Raw genomic sequence first — 16,499 nt, 5'->3', positions numbered from 1 at the left:
ATGCGTATGCCCGTGGTGAATTCATGTTGATGTGTGGCAGAACCAATACAATATTGTAAAGTTAAAAAAAAAATTTAAAAAATTTAAATATTAAAAATCAAGTGATAGATCCTGCAAAGTAATAAAAAAGATAAAAGGGCATATATGAAATACTATAAAATATTAAAATAGTAAATGTATGCAGTACACAAGATTAGAGAAGACTAGCAACTAAGTGCAAATGTACTTAACCAAAAGTTCTGGTCCAAAGCACAGGCTGATCTGCTAATAAAGAAGAAGCACTTGGGAGTTTCAGAGCTGTGCGCTTTTTGGCTTTCTCCAGCGGTCCTAGATTAGAAGTGGGGGTAAAAATTAGAGAAGCTGTCAGTTACTGATTTAGTACTAAGTGGTTTGTGCCTATTGCTACACTGCTTGTGGCTGAGTTTCCTGGATTGGTTTCTCCAGATTGTGGGTCAGTTCTATTTTTGTATATGGTCTAGGTGTTATATCTTTGTATATTAAGTCTCTTGTTACTTAGGCAAGACAAATTTATCTGTAGCTATATAGTTATATCTATAAATATCCCAAATAACATTACAAATTAGATTATTTGTTGCTTAGATGGCTGAATTTTCAGATATGAGTATCTGTTTTATGGGGAGGGAAATCCCCTCCCTAAAATTAATCTTAAAAACACATTTAGTTCAATTCAGGTCACTAGGATGTACGAGTGAAGAAACATAAAGAGTAAATTGATAGAATTGTGAAATGGTTTGTATTCGACAAAATAAGTGAGATGAGTCAATAAGAATGGAAATTTACTTAGACAATGCTAGGCTAAGATACAAGGAAAAGTTTAACATGCAATGTACCCTTGCCTTCATCCTTACTTTATGATGATGAGCAAATAAAGTAACCAGAATATATAGTCAGAATCACTTTCCACCTCTGTGAAAACTTTATAGAAAATTTTGAGAAACTGTGTGGATAAAGACAATTTGGCCTTAGTAAATAATGCAATTGAATCAAATAAAGAAATTAATTTTAGTTGAGAGTATAATTACTTTAAGCTTTATGTCTGTGAGATTTTCTGCATTTTGAGAATCTGTTCTTTTCCCCACAAATTCTGGTCACGTTAATGCAGTTACGGTTGCACATATGCGTTGTTTTTCCTCTTTTATTTATTGGCAGTTATGCCTAAAATACAACCGTTAAACTGAGAAACAGAGGAGGCTCCTTCTCTGTGTTCACCAGGTTACTTGACCTGTGACCTGGAAAATAAAAATAGCCAGCTGCTTAGATTGCCCTCTGTGCTTACCATCTCCCGGGCTTCAGTACAGGTAGGGAGAGTTGAAGAGAGGTCCCTTCCTTGTGGGTCTCAGTTCTCGGTCAGGACCCAAAGAATCTGAGGTCTTCCCTGTGGCAAAAATGAGTTCACTGAAGAAATAACAGAAAGAACCCCTCCATCAGGGGAGAGGTGGGCTGAGACAAGAAAGGCCCAGGCACTGGAATGACGAGTTACAGAGTTTTCAAGACAGGGCTTTTAGATATTCATCCAGGCGGGCGTGGACTGACAGTTTTGATCGACATTTGCATGTTACATGACAACAATTATGTTATGGAGCAATTATGCTCTAGTGAGCCTGTCTTACCCTTAACTCAGTCTGTAATCAGATGTATCTATGTGTGTATAGAATATTTATGAACTCTTAATAGACTCCTAGCTGTCTTAAGTCATTTAAGGACACAGCTGTCCATAGAGGGTGCCTGTGCCCAAAGCGGACCTCCCTATGGTTAGTCTGCTGCCATGATGCACCTTGGGTTCGTTTGGAAAAGTCTCTTTGGTTATCTTGTAGCATATCTGTGAGCTCTCTTGGGCCGCACTGGGAGAGGTCTGGGCTGGGTTTAGAGGTCAGCTTGAATCTTTTTCAACTGGGCTACCCCTTGTTGCTCATGCCTAACTTCCTATCTAACAATAATAGTAGAACATAGTCAGATTTACTGTAAAGTGCTTTTTAAATCTATATAGTATTAAGTAGTCCTTGAATAATTCAATATAAAGTATTTTACAAGAGTTAAGTACTATCTATCAAGTACCTCTATCATGACATATAAGACCTGATTCCTATCCTTATTACAGAAAAGCAGACATGCGCATATATAACTCACATAAAGTATTAAATGTGACATCACAGAGGTACTGTAAAGTCGTATGATTCTTTACAGTAGACAGCATGCGCTTTCATTTGAAGTATTAAAAAAAAAAGTTCATGGATCAAAGATGGCTTTATGGAGGGAGAAAGACTGAACTGGAAGTTGAAGGGTAGAATAAATTTACACCTGGGAAATAGACGAATGAGCTGCAGAGGATTTTTTTTTGTTTGTTTTAATAAAGGAAACCATGTGATCAAAACATAGGAGCTAGAAACTTATTTGGCAAAAATTTAGAGTTTTCTGGAGTACAGAGATAATATTTCTGGAAAGATAAGAGAAGATTGAAACATGAGTGTCCTAACGAAGACTACTGATGGCCTCTACACTATTGAATTGACCTGAGTTTTACAAAACTTTCCTGTGTATAAACAGACTTACATGACACCCATCTCTACATGTCTAAAGTCTGACTTGAGGGATGATAAAGTAGGTGTGCAGAAAACCATGCTATGAGCAGGCTAGCACATGATCTAAGAAACACACACTTCACTGATTAAATTCATGCTTTTATTGTCACAAAACTTTTGGAAACTAATACTTCCCTACTTTAGATTTAACTTCCCATTAACAAATTCTGTTCTGTACCATGTAATTGTATAACTCTGATTGATTTAACAGTGCCTTAAAAATTAGCATTGTTTCATAGCAGAGCTGGCAGAAATACAAAAGGTTTTGTATCCTTGATGACCAGAAATTGTGTATTGTCTCATTCCTAAAAGACAAACAGTGGGAAGCGCTTCCAGCTGTCATGGAATAATTATGCTTTTGGAGGTACTGTTGTCAAGGTGAGGTTGTCTAGAACTATTCTGCTAGGTTCTCATTTTGAGTGAGTCGCTTTAATAACCATCATTATGGAAGCAAAATATAATTACAAATAATGATTGTTTTGGAAGTACAAATTGAGCAGAATCAGCTAATGGCCAGTTTCTATTCAACTTGCAGTTTGCATTTCTCATTTTATGACAAAATATTACTGGAAAGAGAATGGAAAGCAAACACTGCATATCTACAATTTTATATTTTAAGTAAAAAGTAAAAATTGTAGATGGCCTGAATGAGATATTTAACTAATAGCTGTCCAGAAGCAAAGATGTACACTAAGAGAATTATCGCATTAAGTATGGAGTGTACGACAAGCGACAAGAATTTCTGAAATGTTGACATATACGACTGTCTGGATTATACTTGCTTAACATTTCATGTTACAACTAAAAATAATTGAGGAAAATAACATTAAGATTTTTACTAACTAGTACCAGTTTCTTGTCTTTTATTAGCTCCAAATGACTCAGCCTCCCTTCATCACCCTCTGTCCATCTGTCTTTCGTATTTTAAAGACATCTTGCCAAGTCTCCATGCTTCATATGTTATGGCTGACTCTTCATTTTTTGGAACATATCAAATCTTTGTTTATCTTGCAGGAGAGCTTTATTTGCCACCGGCCCGGCGTCAATGTAGACAGAGTGCAGCCGAGGGTGTCAACAGTTCTAGTGTGATATCAGGGGTCTCAGGAGAAGCCCTGCACAGTGGGCCTGTGGACAGGGTCACCCCACCTCAGGCGTCCCTCCTCCTCTGTTTCTATCTCTGGTTTAGCCTTCTAACCCCCACTGTTCATTTTCCTAATAACACCTACTCTGAGAACTTCTGAGATAGAAATGAACTAATTTGATAAGTGTTCATTTCCTCCGAATTAAAGAATACAAGGAAACTTCCTGGGCTCATACCCAATAGAGTATTCTCCTTTTGTTTTTGAATCACCCTTGACAAACTACTTTTCAACTCAATTAGCCCTGTATTGCAATTCATATTTTTTTTCCCTCAGAGAGAACTAATGTTCACATGTTTTTCCAATCGATATGTTTTAATTTGATTGCAGTAAAATATACATGATGTAAAATTGAACTTTTAATCTGTTTCAAGCATAGCAATCTATTTTTAAAGAATATCTGTGATGGGAGTTTAGGGAAGGTGAATCATCTTAAAAACCCATAGTGAGCAGGTTTCGAAGGAAGAATCTGCAGCAATTAATTGGCTCAATTTTTCAGCATTTTTTTCCCCTTTGTCTGTTTTTTTTTTTTTTTTTTCCTTGCTATCATCCAAATTTTGGGGTGTGTACGGGTAGGCGTGACTCTTTCACAGCCCCCATATTCTTCTTCCATTTCATATTTGCTTAGCTTACAGGTCTGAGTTCCTCCAAATTTGGAAACACAGGTGTTTTTTGGTTCTGCTTTGGCTTATAGAGCTTCTGCTTCCTAAACCCCAGTCGTGAATGTAAAGTTGTTTCATGAGGGAATGGGGGTGGGGGGTGATTTACTTCAAATTGTGACAACACTCTGCCTCCTGGTGTCCTCGAGAATATTGGTGAAGCCATAAAGATTAGTCAGTCAGGATAATGTGGTTGATCATCATGTTCAGATGTGATATGTGTTTTAATTTTGGCATGTATTAGTGTGTGATAATTCATGTTCCATTATTTTCTCTGCCTCAATTTCCCCATCTACAAAATGAGCATAATCATGACTGATCTCATTTTATAGAGAAGGTTATTCAACTCTGCTGCTGCTGCTGCTGCTAAGTCGCTTCAGTCGTGTCTGACTCTGTGCGACCCCACAGACGGCAGCCCACCAGGCTCCCCTGTCCCTGGGATTCTCCAGGCAAGAACACTGGAGTGGGTCGCCATTTCCTTCTCCAATGCATGAAAGTGAAAAGTGAAAGTGAAGTCGCTCAGTCGTGTCCGACTCTTCACGACCCCATGGACTGCAGGCTCCCCCGTCCATGGGCTTTTCCAGGCAAGAGTACTGGAGTGGGGTGCCATCGCCTTCTCCTACAGTTCTTTAATCCTGTCTACCAGTGACACTATATTTCTCTGGCTCAATTACTTTTCCACACTTCTAGATGACTATGTCATTCTCTTATTTCTCTTGTCAAACATCCAACACTTTCCCCCTCGTCTGCATTAACTTTCACCTTTGCTTCCTACTTTGCCAAGAACAATGAGAAGAAAATTTCGGCACCTCCCACCACCATGTAAGCTCTCCCTCACTGGTATCTGTGATGTTGTACTTTGCCTTCTCACCTCTGAATGTATAAGAATTCTCTGCTCTTCACAGAGGCCAACTCTTTCATTTCTGCACCAGATCCCTTCCCTCTCTGCTACTGAAGGACATCACTGCAGATTTTTTCATTATGCACTTATTTCTCCATTATCGACTGAAACATTCCCATCAATAAACACACAGGCTGTATTTCTTCTACCTTAATAAAATCCTCTCGAGAACCACGATCTCTCTCCAGCCACTATCCTATTTCTTTCCTTCTTAAAAGAGTTTTCTATAGTTACTCTCTCCATAAATTGCCTCCTGTTTACTGAGCCACTCTGCCAAACTATGCTCACAAAGCTACCGATCACCTATGCATTGAGAAATCTGTCAGTCGGCTTCTCTTCTATATTCTCTGCTTTCCCTCTGCTCCACTGGTTTCCTTTGTTAAGTATTCTGCTTATTCCTCTCTATCCTTCCAACACTAGCCCAGGTACAATCCTTGGACCTTTTCCCTTTTCTATCTATGTACAATCCCTGTTAGGCCCATCCAGTTTCATGGTTCATTAAGAATCATCTAGTTACTAACAACTTCCAAGTTTACATCTTCAGCTTTGATCTCCCTCCCGAAAATCCAGGCTTATGTCTGCAGCTGCTTAGTTGATATTACACTTGGCTGCTTAACCGGCATCCCAAACTTAACACATCAAAAAACAAACTTCTGATAATCTCGCTGTAGTCTTTCCATTTCAATAAATGTTAATTCCGTCTTTCCAGGTGCTCAGGCTAAATTCAACTCCTTTCCTTCCCTCACATCTGACGTTCAAAAGCTCATTAAAATCTTACTGTCTCTGCCTTCCATCCAGTAAAAGACCACGTCTCAGCACCCCCATAGTCACGAGGCCACTGGCCCAAGCCACCATCTGCCCTCAGATGAATCATCCCAATAGCTCCCTGGCTCATCTCGCTGCTTCCATCTCTTTAGCGATCATGATGAGAAACCTTTGCAGTCAAAAATGCTCTGCAACGAATGTGGTGTTTAGCCGTCACCTTCAGAGAAAAAGAACATTGTCTAATTTTCACTCAAATAGCTCTTCTTATAAAGACCATTGGAAGCAGTTATTATCAGTTTTTTAGCTATATATATTTATTTATTTATGAAAGGAGAAGTAAAACTTTATTTCTGTTGTTAATTTTTCCTTTTTATGCTTTTAACTACATGTAATATTGCATGAATAATTATGCCAGTATGTATTTTCAAGTTGTTGCTGATGTTTATTCAGTCTAAATTCACAGAGGTGAATCTGCTGGGTCAAAAGTTACAGGTTAATGTACTTGTGTTAGATATTGCCAAAATCCTCCTTAGTTTGAAATGTGTATGAGCACCCATTATCCACACATTCACACACAGAATATGCTGTCCTACAGTTTAACGTTTTAGCAGTTGAGGAGGTAGAAATTGAGAAACTGAATCACATTAGAGGGGAGCTTGGTGGGCTACAGTTCAAAGGGTCACAAAGAGTCAGACATGGCTAAGCATGCACGCATATATAGTTTAACTTGCATTTATCTGATTATGAATTATAGCTACTTGTGAATTATAGTACTAGTTTTTTTAAATTTTGTTTTTGTGTTAAAATACCTTTGAGAGTCAGCCTAAAAGATGAACTCCAATAATATTACTTTTTTGGTATTTTGTCCTTATGTAGTACCCCTTCTTTACTGAAACAAAGCTTACCCTTACCATCAAAAGAATATTAGATACGGAGTGGTAGTTCTGAGAATAAGCTACGAAGGCGTGCCACTTTCCATCTTGAATCCCTGCTCTTTTCACTCTGGGAGAATCTGATGGCCATGCTATGAAAAGACCCAAGTTGTAGATGAAAACGACTGAGGTCTCCCATCAATAATTAACACCAACTACAAGCCCACGGAAGTGAGTCACCCAGAATCAACTTGTTCAGCCTTCAGATAACTGCAGCGCTGGCTGATATCTGAACATAACCTCATGAAAGATTCAAGTCAGAAATGTCCAGCCACTTTTCCTAGTGTTGATTACCTATAGAGTGTTTTTCCCCAGTTTCTGTTTGAAAATCTTTCATTTGTCAATATCCTGAAGGGTATTTTCTACCGGAAATATTAATATTATATTAGCAGTTATTTTAGCATTTAGAAGATGCTGATCCATTTTTCCTCTTGTGAATGCAACTTATTTTATTGTTCCTTTCAACATGAACTGCAATTTGTTATGTTTAAGACTTTTCTTTATTTTTTTCTTAACAGTTGCACTAAGTGTGTTTTTCCTCAGCTCTTTCCTGTTGGGTTTTGTAGAACTTCTGAAATTGCATAAATGGATGTATTTTATCCATTTTTCTCAGTTTTATCATTATAAACTATTTTGTCTATCATCACCTCTGATAAGATTGGCCTCATTCAGGGTGGTATGGCCATAGGCAATCCATCATCTCTTCTCATATTTGCCCCATTTCTCTCTCCTTTTCTTCTGACTCAAACATTAAATATTTTCATCTATGAGCACTATAGCTCTTACTCTGTTATATGTATTTTCAGACTACTTTTTGTCTCTCTATTTTAATCTGCATTTTCCTACTAACCTATCATTCTGTTCAAATATTGTCTCTTGATTTGTGTCTAATTTGTTATTTCCACCTATTAAATACATAATTTCAGCTATTATACTTTTCAGTTTTAGAAGAGCCAGTTACTCTTTTTATAAACTTCAGTTTATATCTGTAATTTTATTTCTTCTCATTTATGTTTTTGAACTTGTTATTAGTAGTTAAAACAATTTTTGATAATATTGATATTTGGATCATCCAGGTATTTCTATTTTTTGTTGTTTCTCTTGGTCTTATTTCTTTGATATAACTCTAATGTTTCACTGAATGCAGACGCTGCATATTAGGCTCTGGATAAGGTCGTCTTTCTGGAAAAAGTGTACAGTTTGGTTCTGGACATATTAAAGAAAGGAGATAGATGATCTGAATCAGTCATGGAATGAGGTGATTTTAAGGTGTTTTCTATTTTATTTTGACTAGTTGGTTTCCAGACTATCTCCCTTTATGATCTATACTAAAATCCTACCATTTTGTCTAGGGATCCTCTTCCTTTTGTGCATAACAATCTTGACAACAATCTGCCAAGAGCCGTGTTTAGTTTCTAAGACTCTTAGCCACTATTTTTTGCTGAATCGTCAGTCTTTTTCACTGCTGCATTCAAATAACAAAAATATATTGTGATGAAAAAGGTATTGATTTGCGTTTTTATTTTTCCTGAGATCCCATTCACTTAATTCCTAAATGCCAATATTTGTCTCTTCAACTCTGATAGCATTGATGTTGCTTAGTTGCTAAGTTGTGTTCAACTCTCTGTGGTCCCATGGACTGCAGCCTGCCAGGCTCCCTGTCCATGAGATTGGCCAGGCAAGAATACTGGAGTGGGTCGCTATTTCCTTCTCCAGAGGATCTTCCCAACCCAGGGATCAAACTTGCGTCTCCTGCATTGGTAGTGGACTCTTTACCACTGAGCCACCTGGGAAGCCCTCTGATAGCCTAAACCTCGCTTATTCTCACTCTTAGTTATAACTCTCTACTCAGCTCCTCAGCATCTTCACTTGAGCTACTTATGATATAACAAATGTCTCTTGGGAAAAGTAGCAAAAAAGTTGCTCATTTTGTTTCCTCCTCCTCACTGGATAGCAAAACCTAATTCCACTTAAATTGCATCAAGGTATTTCCTTTTATAGCATAAAAGTTGTCGTTTTCTCACTCATTCTGTCTGACTCTTTGCGACCCCTTGGACTGCAGCACTCCAGGCTTCCTTGTCCTTCACCATCTCCCAGAGTTTGCTCACACTCAAGTCCATTGAGTCAGGAATGCCATCCAACCATCTCATTCTCTGTCATCCCCTTCTCCTCCCGCCTTCAATCTTTCCCAGCAACAGGATCTTTTCCAGTGAGTCAGCTCTTTGAATCAGGTGGCCAAAGTATTGGAGCTTCAGTATCAGTCCTTCCAATGAATATTCAGGGTTGATTTCCTTTAGAAGTGACTGGTCTGATCTCCTTGCTGTCCAAGGGACTCTCAAGAGTCTTCTCCAGCACCACAGTTTGAAGGCATCAGTTCTTGGGTGCTCAGCCTTTTTTCATTGTCCAGCTCTCACATCCGTACATGACTACTTTTAAAACCATAGCTTTAACTATATGGATCTTTGTAGGCAAAGTAATATCTCTGCTTTTTAATACACTGTCTAGTTCCTGTCCTATAAGATAGTCATACATACCTAGAAATGGAAATTTTCTTGCTGCTTCGTCCTTAAGATTCACAATATTATATTGTACTTATAATTTTCTTCTTAATATTGTGAATGTATATATTAGTTTGTTTTGTGGGTTCTTCCTAACTTTTTTATAATTATATTTAAAGACTGGTGAGAGAGATCTTGGTATCTTTTTTCTAGATTCTTTATCAATAATTTATCAAGATTTTACATTTCAAATCATTTTGGATCATTATCTTCCTCGATTTCCTTTCATTATAAATTCAGTTAGTTATTTTCTTCTAAATGTTGAGGCATACTGAAAAGTCTTTTTCTTTTCGTTTGTACTTGGATATTTAATTATGATTGTAATGGTTTTATATTGTTAAACTATTTAAGGGTTATAATTGTCCCAAATGCAATTAGATAGACAATCGCTATCTAATAGAACAGAAAAAAATATACTAGTGTACACTTTAATCCACTAACTAGTGACACTGTTGGTTATTGATACTGACATGCCTTTACTTGTAAAGCTGATCCATTGAGTTGGAGTTAGCACTACATGGGTGCCAGGAGTTTTGTCTGTGCTTCTTATTGACTTTATAACCTTGTCCACATTACTCTAGTTTTTCTTAAACTCAATTTATATCCTTTTCTGAAGTTATTTTAAAGTCAGACATTGGATTTTTTCAATAGTAACTATAGAGTTGAAAACCTGAATTAGAACAAAACAGAAATTTTTGGATGCCATTTCATTTATACATAATTCTTGCTAAATAGATATTCTGAAAAATATGGTGCATGGGGATGACCCAGAGAGATGTTATAGGGAGGGAGGTAGGAGGGGGGTTCATGTTTGGGAACGCATGTAAGAATTAAAGATTTTAAAATTTAAAAAATAAAAAACTAATAATAAAAAAAAAGAATGAAAAATATATAAGAATGTAAAGAATATCTTTGTGACCCCATGGACTGTAGCCTGCCAGGCTCTTTGCCTATAGTATTCTCCAGGCAAGAATATTGGAGTGGGTAGTATTCCTTTCTCAAGAGGATCTTCCCAATCCAGGAATTGAACCCAGTTCACCTGCATTGCAGGCAGATTCTTTACTGTCTGAGCCACCAGGTAAGGACTATAAATAGTAATTAGAGTTGAAAATTTGATTTAAAAATAAATTTGAATTAAAACAGTATTTTGGGTCCCGTTATCAGGAGACCTGGGTTCAATCCCTGGGTTGGGAAGATCCCCTGGAGGAGGGCATGGCAATCCACTCCAGTATTCTTACCTGGAAATCCCCATGGACAGAGGAGCCTGGTGGGCTACAGTCCATGGGGTCGCAAAGAATCGGACATGACTGAGTGACTAAGCACGTCTTTATACATGGGCGTCCCAGGTTGTTCCCAAGCAACATTAGAATTTTAGATGAGACTAGAAGCAGATTCTTTGAGAGTATGTGTACTTGTGAATCTGAAAAGAATATACAAAGAATAAAAGAAGCAATACTTGTGAAAATTTTTTCTTTGAAATGTAATGTAGCCAATGTAGCAAAACTTGTGGAAAAGCACCTGCTTGCCAATATGGGAGACGTAAGAGATACGGGTTTGATCCCTGGGTTGGGACGATGCCCTGGAGAAGGGCATGACATCCCATTCCAGTATTATTGCCTGCAGAATCCCATGGACAGAGGAGCCTGGTGGGCTATAGTACATAATTCTTTTTAAGTAGATAGTGTGAAAAATATGTAGAGATATAAAGAATATCAGAAAAAATCTGCAAAATTTATTTTACTAGGTTTTTTGTATATGGATTTTTATTTTAGATTCTGTAAGCATCACTATTGCAATTTTTCTTTTATAATTACACAGTGCTTAATATTTTGCTTGTAGTCAGTGTTTCCAGAGCAGAAAATTGTATTTGTTCATGTGGCTGCTCATTCAGTCTTACTCAACTCAAAGAGAAGCAACTTCCTCTCTGTTCTGCTCTAACAGACACAGTTTGGCAAGTGTTTTTCAACAAGCTTCACCTTCCTCAAAGAATCAAGTGTTCTCTAGGCAGGCAAAAGCTAGTAAATCAGCTGTAGTGTTAATCAATAAAAGTAATCAGCCTCTGAAGCAAAACCTGTCTATTACAATATGTAGCAACTAGCTCTCCAATGGACTTTAAAACACAAGTTAAAGAGTGAACACAGAGTTGTTCTGCTACCCTATTTTTTCCACTTTATTTCAAGAAACATTAGAATTTTAGATGAGACTAGAAGCAGATTCTTTGAGAGTATGTACACTTGTGAATCTAAAAAGAATATAAGAATGAAAGAAGCAATACTTGCGAAAAATTTTTCTCTGAAATGTAATGTAGCAAGTGAAAATAAGCTCTGTGGTATAATTCCAAATAAGACTTTGTATGTGAAATAATTTATTTTTGTAGTATATGCCATTCAAAATTTTTGTCTAACGTAAGGTCAGTTTCTTTGTATAACTTCTCACCCTGTAATCAATCTTAGATTTAATGACATAATTCTCTTTTTAAAAAGTATTTGGTTGAATTTTCTTCAGTTTATGCTTTGATAACATAGGTTTTCAAATTAAATGATCATATAAGGTACTTAATGTAGTAGAAGCCCAGAACATAAAAGTAATTTACCACTGTCCATGGAATTCTCCAGGCAAGAATACTAGAGTGGGTTGCCATCTGCTTCCTCAGGAAGTCTTCCTGACTCACGGATCAAACCTGGGTCTCCTGCATAGCAGGCAGATTCTTTACCCTCTGAGCCACTAGGGAAGCTCTGATAGTTAAACCACTAAAACAATTAATTATTAAAGAAATTGTTAAATAAGGCTTAAACAGGTATGTTTCAGGGGAGGTTAGAGGGGAAGAAATAAGAACATCTACCCTGAATTTGTGTAATAAAGAACAAAGGAAAGTTTAGTTGGGACATATGTTATTTTTGTTCGTTCTTTTTAAACCTTTTATCATTAAAAAATAAATGCTTTTAATCAGTTTTTGATAAAATAATCTTCCCCATTCTATTAAATATAAAAATGTTAATGAAGATTTAAAAATGTTCAAGTCCATGATAATACTTATTATTTTATCAGAAATTTCTAATAATATTTACTTAGTAAAATAACATTAAGTAACACTCAAATTTTTCTAAATATTAGATATCTAAATATTACTAAGCCAGCATGGAGTAAAAAAAAAAAGAAAAAACTGTGACAAAAACAATGAACAACATCACTTAGTACAAATAGCTAGTATATGCTCTGCTGCTGCTGCTGCTAAGTCGCTTCAATTGTGTTCGACTCTGTGCAACCCCACAGATGGCAGCCCACCAGGCTTCCCCGTCCCTGGGATTCACCAGGCAAGAACACTGGAGTGGGTTGTCATTGCCTTCTCCCTAACTAGTATATACCTTTTGACTAATGGTATAGAATCTATGATGGCTCAGTGGTAAAGTATCCATGGTAAAGAGTCTCCTGCCAGTGCAGGAAACGCAGGAAATGTGGCTTCAACCCTTGGGTAGGGAAGATACACTGGAAAAGCGCATGGCAACCCACTCCAGTGTTCTTCACCGGGAAATCCCATACACAGAGGAGCCTGGCAGGCAAGAGTGCATGGGGTCGCAGAGTCGGACACAGCTGAGAGACGGAGCATGCGCACACAGAGTCTGTATGCCAAGTCTGTAAGCAGCCCTCATGTTTGAAAAACAAAGCATATTAACTTTAAATTAAGGTATATTTGGTAATGTCTGAGCTTCACCTTATATGTCTGTATCCTCTGGGGAGCTGCAAAATATGTTTCGGGTTAAAGCACTCATATGAGCAACACATAGTTTGGGGAATAGGTGATGTAAAAGACGAACTTTTCTGCAGTGAACCCCTCACGTTATTAGCTGCTGAAACAGCAGGTAGAGAGAGGTGCTCAAAGTAGCAAATACTAGTATTGATCTGTGTGCCTGCTTCACCACATGAGACCCTGGAAGGCATGACTCACCTGCTGAGACCTCATTACCTGCCTCATTATATAGACTTAACCAGAGTAAAGCTGCTAACCTGTATTACTTCTAACTGGCAAGAAAATGGAAGGTCAAGGGCAAAAACCATGTATGTGACATGTCATATTATGATCTGATGATGGCTAAGCTCAGGAGTTGTACAGTAGTAGTTTTTCAGTTAGCAATGATATTCCTCTGGTAAGGATTTAATTGTTATTTATTTTGTTAATCAAAGTATATGTGTAAAGGGTGAAGATTTATATGATCTGAAGAGAAACCAGAGTATTTTGGAACGCATGTACACCCGTGGTGGATTCATGTCAATGTATGGCAAAACCAATACAGTATTGTAAAGTAAAATAAAGAAAAATAAAAATTAAAAAAAAGGTATATGTGTAAAAGTTGATGATCTATGTGTATAGACTTTCATGTTCAGTGTTTAACAATCCATATCCATCATTTATATCAGATTCCAAAGAGGTTCGCTTTCCTGGTCTTTTCCCACCATATGTGACAGCCACAGGCTCTTAGAAAAATGGTCTGTAATAAATGGGGAAACAGTGTCAGACTTTATCTTTTTGGGCTCCAAAATCACTGCAGATGGTGATTGCAGCCATGAAATTAAAAGATGCTTACTCCTTGGAAGGAAAGTTATGACCAACCTAGACAGCATACTAAAAAGCAGAGACATTACTTTGTCAACAAAGATCCGTCTAGTCAAGACTGTGGTTTTCCCAGTGGTCATGCATGGATGCGAGAGTTGGACTATAAAGAAAGCTGAGTGCCGAAGAATTGATGCTTTTGAACTGTGGTGTTGGAGAAGACTCTTGAGAGTCCCTTGGCCTGCAAGGAGATCCAACCAGTCCATCCTAAAGGAGACCAGTCCTGGCGTTCATTGGAAGGACTGATGCTAAAGCTGAAATTCCAATAGTTTGGCCACCTGATACGAAGAGCTGGATCATTTGAAAAGACCCTGATGCTGGGAAAGATTGAGGGCAGGAGGAGAAGGGGACAACAGAGTATTAGATGATTGGATGGCATCACTGATTCAATGGACATGGGTTTGGGTGGACTCTGGGAATGGTGATGGACAGAGAGGCCTGGCGTGCTGTGGTTCATGGGGTCACAAAGAGTCGGACACGACTGAACAACTGAACTGAACTGAAACATCTTCCAAAGAGACTGAAGTTCATTAAGAAAGTGTTTGCAAGTCAGATTGCCAAGTGTTTGTTTAATGATCTTATGCTTCTTAAAAACTTTTCAAGTATGTTCATTTACTCCTTAATATGATATAAAGCTTTTTGAAATAAGTGTTATAGAGTTTAATTCTTCATCTTTGCGAAAGTAATTGTAAACTTTCACTTCATATCACTTCAACATATTCTGGTAATATCGAAGGTTTTAGAAATTGGCCCAGATAATAATAGTCTAATCATAATCATTTTTCTTACTGAAATTCTTTTCACACATTTAATCATTTAGAGTCATGAATCATTCAGTTATGTTAGCGTATAGTGTTTAATACCCTGACATAGGCAGGGTCCTTTAGCAGTTTCCACTGTATCAGTCTACTCTGCGCCACCTGGAACTTAGGAATCTGCAGCTACTTTCATCCATTTGACAAGGTCACAGGGTGATAAGCTTAATTATAAGACTTAAACTTCCATCATGAGACCAATAATTTTGTCTTGATTGTTAAACTCTGCAAAAATAACCTGTCTTCTCTATCTCAGAAATTGAGTTAGTTATTTACTGTTTCAATTTGCATCACTGACTGATGAACCCTAGGGGCTTCTTCAAAGTCTATAATACAAGTGTTAATTATCATGCTTTAAACTTCTAACAGGAGTGTAAGATGCCCATAAATGATGATAAATCTCAGTGTGCACTGTGACCGATTTATAGTGTCAAAGCACAGCTTTCCAAGGCTGAATTCTATCTGTCATGTATTTAAAAATCAAAGCTCTCAAAACTCTAGTGTGTGAAACGAAACTTTATAAAAGGTCTATAACATGAAAATCCCCTTGGACCTTACAAAAATAATTTGCAACTTTAGTTTTTATTCCTTATTTTTTTCAACAGCAATTTAAACAGCTTAAGTGAAACATTAAAATTTGCTAATATTTTCATATCAAATCTGTTAGAAATCTCTTCCCAAATGGCTTAAAGTTGAATAGCCTGATATCCACATTCTTTATGGACAATATTATTTAACTTCTACATCTTTCATTCCTTCAGATATAGCTAGAATAACTTGATCATGAATATCAAATAAAAAGCAAGATACTCTTGAATGGAAAACTAGTTGGAGTGTTCATTTCATGTTTTTTATAATTAGTTTTTGATTCACACTATTTAAGTAAAATGACAATAAACAGGAAACTTATATTGAACAAGTACTAGAAGTCAAAATTATTCCTACATAGATTAGACTTAGTACATCCAGAAAACAGAATTTTAAAAAGTTAGAATAAACATTATTAATGACCTCAGCAAAATATGAGACTAAACCTATATCACTAATAATTATAAAGTTTAGGTTAAAAATAAACAATTAACTTTGAAGGCACCAGGAAACATCAAAGACAGAACTCAAGGGGCTGACATCTCCGAAAAGAGATAAAGATGCTAAGGAAGCCTCAGATTCACCACAGCTGGTCCTCCTCAGAGAATCTGATCACTTGCTGACTTCTGAAAAATATTTAAAGAGAAAGTATCCAAGAACTTCCTAAATTCTCCATGGGCAAGAGAGAAAATAAATATATATAGTTCAGCACAACCAAACTGCCAGGAATTTTAGACATTATAATCCTATAGAGAAATAAAAGAAACATAAAAACATGCCTGCATCTAATATTTTATATGCAATATGCCCATAAGGCATTGAACAACCCCTAAAGGGCAAGTCCAGGGTGCAGTAAGTAGAGAAACACAGCAAAAGCAGCCATTCTAGGGCTGAAAAGTCACTTAGAAAATTCTGCAACATTGAGATACTTTA

Source organism: Capra hircus, chromosome 7 (genome assembly GCF_001704415.2).
Source record: "Capra hircus breed San Clemente chromosome 7, ASM170441v1, whole genome shotgun sequence".
Lineage (NCBI taxonomy): Eukaryota > Metazoa > Chordata > Mammalia > Artiodactyla > Bovidae > Capra > Capra hircus.
Note: the sequence above shows the minus strand (reverse complement) of the source record.